Source organism: Leptopilina heterotoma, unplaced genomic scaffold (genome assembly GCF_015476425.1).
Source record: "Leptopilina heterotoma isolate Lh14 unplaced genomic scaffold, ASM1547642v1 Lhet_350, whole genome shotgun sequence".
NCBI lineage: Eukaryota > Metazoa > Arthropoda > Insecta > Hymenoptera > Figitidae > Leptopilina > Leptopilina heterotoma.
In genome coordinates, this window is record NW_025111032.1 from 10518 (window position 1) to 15301 (window position 4784).

The window sequence follows — 4784 nt, forward strand, 5'->3', positions numbered from 1 at the left end:
AAAGTATATATTTTGTCAAAATTTATAGAATTAATAAATATTTTAAATTTTCACAAAAAATTGAAATTTTGTATTTTTTGACATTTTATCTTAACACTTTAAAATAATTATTCTAAAATAAAAAATTAAACAATTGGTATATATTATATTGAGGAAGCTTAATGATCATGAAATGAACAACTTGTTTATTAAATATTTACAGTCACGATGATGGAGACATCTTTTTTTAACATGTGGGTATTTTCGAGGCTCGTATCATAACCCTTGTAAGTAAGGTTAGCAGTATGTCTCTAAAGATTAAAACGTTGAAATTATAGCCGATATTATTTTTCTTGTTTTAATTTATGTTTTATTAAAAAATACTTGTATATATATATATATAAAAAATTAATTTTCAACTAAAGAAATGTTGAATTAACATTGTTTTTCCATTTTGCACAGTAACTGTTAAACACATTTAAACACAACAAAAATTTCTTTTATTTGAACGTTCAGAATTTTAGTAAATCTTATATAACAGTTACAAAATACAAGCAAGAAAATAAAGAGTAATGGGAGGGACAAGAAAATTAAAGTAAGTGAGATCTGTATATTTTAGGGAAAAATTTTTAATAGCTGTAAAAAAGGAGCAAAAGTGTCAAATGAGAATTGACTGTACGTTAGAAATATTTGATAATAATTGCTTTAGAATATTTTATCACAGTATTATTTTATATTATGAGACTATTTAAATTATTATTATAATAAAACCAAGTATCTTTTATTTTTTTTTTAATTTTTTTTTTATTTTTTTTTATTTTTTTTTTATTTTTTTTTTTATTTTTTTTTTTTATCTTTTTTTTTCTTTTTTTTAAGTATCTTTTTTTTTTTTAGTTTGCTATTGAATTCGTCTAAGTAACTATTACAAAAATCCAAGAAGCAATAAATAAATTATCCGCGATATTTACCGCGCGATATTTACCGCGCGATAATACACTCATCCACGATATTTGACACACGAAAATACCCTCAAGTCATTCTAAGTCCCACGAGATTACAAGCATTTGAGTCTTCTATTTATTTATTTATTTAAATATTAAAACTATTTTCTACAACATGTATATGCATATATTTATCATTAGTTTATTATTGATTATAACCATTTTTTATTTCAAATATTACAAGGGAATAATATTTTTAACCTTTTCTTAAAAGTATTTTTATTACTTACAAAGCATAGATTTTGTGTCTAGTAAGAAATTATTTGTTTGTAAATTTGTTTATTATTAATTGATTAATTATTATTAATTATTATTTAATTAATAAAAATTTTAATTATAGTTTTGTAATAGTTTTAATAGTTTTGTAGATTTATAAAAATGAAATTACTAGAAATTTATAAATTTCCTTTATAATAGTCCTATATACAATGTAAAAATATTATAAGAAGTATAATCTGGATTATATCACATATAATCCATTTTTCTCCGTGTTAGATTTAAAATTAAACTTTTACATTAATTAAATTTTTCAAAAAGAAATATCAGTTACATGATTTTTAAATATACCAGAGATAGCTTCCTCCTCAAAAAGTAAATAACAAGTTATTTAGGCTCAAACTGTCAAATAAAAAAATGATGTTAAACTAAAATGTAAAATTCAAATTAAATTTTTCAAAAACAAGGTTGCTGGAAATATTTAATTTTTTTTTCTCTGATTTCCAGACAAAATTTTGACGATTTCCCTGATCCTAAAGCAATATTATGATCCACTCTGAAAATTATTAGATACAAATATTTTCTTATAGATTTATTTACTTACAAATTTCTTTATGTCTAAAATTTTGTTGTAAACAACAATAACTTCTTTTTTAAATAGATATTTCATCATTATTATTTTTCCATAGAAATGAAAATTTAAGAAAAATTTAATTTAATTTTATTTTTTATTTAATTTTATAGAAATTTAAATTATTATAAAACATATGTAAAGAAATATTTCTTTTATTATTTACATAAAATCTGTTAATGTCTGTTTCGTTACTCCAGTTCATCAATAAATTACATTTGGTGCTTCAATCCTGAAAATGACTTTTGAAATTTCAGGGCTTTCTTCCAATTTAGTAAACTTTTCCAGTCAGCGACGGATGCAAGTGCGAACACTGAAATTTGGACTTTGTCGATCTTGGGAGGAAATGAGACCAACTTTTCTTGCACACCGACTTCGTATTATAAGACTTCGTATTAGCTTTGGAACATTTTAGACCATTTGGTAAAATTGGAATTTTCTACCGACCCATGTTTTACCCTCATCTTAAATTTGTAAACTTTTAATTTTTCTCACAAGTTCCTATTAAGTATTTTTAAATTCTTTTTTTCGTAAATTTTAATATTAACAATTTTTTTTTAATTATTCTAACTGACGACTTTGAACTTGACGATAAAAGTAAACTCAACTAGATTCCATAATTATTGTAAGTCGTTATACATCTCGTTAAAATCTAAAATAACAATTTTCTTTTTCCATCTCACATTTAAATTTTTTATTTACCAATTTTTTTTTTTTGAAAATTTTCCCGAGATTTAAAAAACACTTTGCGAGTAAATTGTTTTTGAGGATTTTTCTTTTTGTTAAAGAGAAGATGCTTTTAGGATGAGGAAAATGGAATTATTCTTCGAATTCTCTTAATGACATGTGCTGTACATACAATGAAAATGTTATTCACGTATTTTCTGCGGCGAGTCAGTGGCTGAACACGTACGACAAATTGAAATTAAAGGACATGCATTGCACGTCTAATGCAAAACTCAATGGACGCGACGATTTCTGTTGAATTTAGAGGATTTTGCGGCAATTCCACGCGTAGAATTCTGTCTTAATGGGCTTTTAATGGGCTGCAGATGTAGAGAGCAATCGTTAGTATTTGATAAGGAAGGAAGTGGAGTGTACTGATATAATTCCTATCCATTACCGTAACAAGTAAATAAACAATTTTTTTATTAATATCTTAGTTAGTATAGATTTGTAGACCTTTTCTTTATGAAAACGAAGAGAATTGATTTTTTTAAATTGTTTATTAAATACCAATGTAACTTTTGAAGGAAGCAGATTAAAATTCATTATTCCCGTTCTACACTGAAGGGCAGAGTCCCACGACAGCGTGGCAAGACAAAAATAAATGGTAAATAAATGTTCAGACTGATCAAACACATTTAACAAAATTAGTAACAGATTAATATATAACACTGAAGGGCAGAATCTCACGACAGTATTATAAGTAAACTGTAATAAATAAATGAATAACCAATACTAAAGGGCAGAAACTCACAACAGTGTAGCAAATAAAAAGAAATAAAACAATTAAATATAATAATACGAACAAGTAGATGATGAAGAGAAAAGGACACTTAATACTTATTTCAAAGATAAGAACATCCGCAAAGGTTGAAGGGTAGTCCCAAACTGAGAGTCCTACTCGTCAGGTCAGTGACCCGTTAGAAAAATAGAGTGGGGCAGCTACCCCCTATTGTGAATCCAAAGTAATTGAAAAATAAGGTTGACTTCAATAACCGAACCTTACACTTTTTTGAGAATTAAATACTTCCCGAGTTCTTAAAATAATTATTGGAATATTGTGACTGTAGATAATTTGGTGTTCTGTTTTACCGGCAGCGGATAACTGCAATCTGTAATTTAATGATTCACTTGGGACTCACTAGATAAGAGAAGGCGCTGATGACGCCTGGTTAACAGTTTTGTCATTTAATAAAATCTCGTTTTGATTGAACTTCCAGGCAACAAATTATAAAAAAGTTCGCGGTTTTTTCAAAAATGAATTAATGGAAATAGCATTTTTGAAATGCATTTTTGCATAAAAAATAACAAGGCTAAAGGCCTGTCTGCTTAATTGAATTTTATTAAATTCCTTCCTGCGCTTATGTAAATTCGTAGAATAAATAAATACACAATGTGTATAAATCGCGTGCTACGTTATGAAACATATGTTTAGAGGAGCTGATATCAAGTTTATATCAACGACCTTATTACAAACTACACCCTTTTCCTTAGTCATTATATGTTTTCCTGAAATACGAAGCTAACTCCAGGAAGCACCATAAAAGATAAAATCAATTGACCTCTTCTTTTTCAGTATATCATGTTTAGTCTTAATATTGACGTTACCAAATATGGTCATCTGTGTTTTCCACTGGGTCCTACTTGCTAGGACTTAAAAATTTAATCAATAAATGCGTCTTGACCCAAAAAGTAATAAAATTAGATGGTGTGAGGTATAGTATAAAAGGAGGCACCCTTGCCGAATTAGTCAGTCCAGTAGTCACCTTCAAATCAGAATTCTACGACTCCAGTTCCAAAAATCTCTTCAAGTACCAAGTGCATTCTTCAAGTCTCAATCAAGTTCATTCAAGGAGAATTCATTCCAGGAGATAATTTCTAATGCGAGGCACATTTCTATTTTACTAAGGACTGCATTATTTCGACTTCAACGTCAAATCAATAATTCGACACCTGGACTCTGGACCTTTCACTTTTTGGCTGGTCCGAAAACAATTCAAGGGAAATCTACTGCATGTTCTTTTCCCGCTAGACAACGTCATTTCTTCGATCTCACACTGAAGGAGATATTGGGTCTACGAGTCTAAGAATAATATTAAAAGGTAAGTTGCTAATACCCTTAAATTTTGTCCCCATTTAAATTCTCGATTGATCCCACAAGGTTCTAATTTTGTTTCAGTATCCCTGAAGACATCTGGATCTACAACTCTCTGATTCTAATTGTAAAGGAT

The 4784-nt window shown here is 27.6% G+C and overlaps 1 long non-coding RNA gene across 2 annotated transcripts; it reads left to right on the forward strand.

Annotated features, from left to right (window-relative positions):
- The first annotated feature begins 1367 nt into the window (after positions 1–1367).
- On the forward strand, positions 1368–4455 carry LOC122505218. Of its 2 annotated transcripts, none has more exons than XR_006301894.1 (4): positions 1368–1571; positions 2085–2250; positions 2616–2958; positions 3081–4455. It is a non-coding gene; the product is annotated as an uncharacterized LOC122505218 (long non-coding RNA). The 2 variants fall into 2 exon arrangements; XR_006301895.1 differs by having other exon boundaries at positions 2631–2958.
- Positions 4456–4784: the final 329 nt, after the last annotated feature.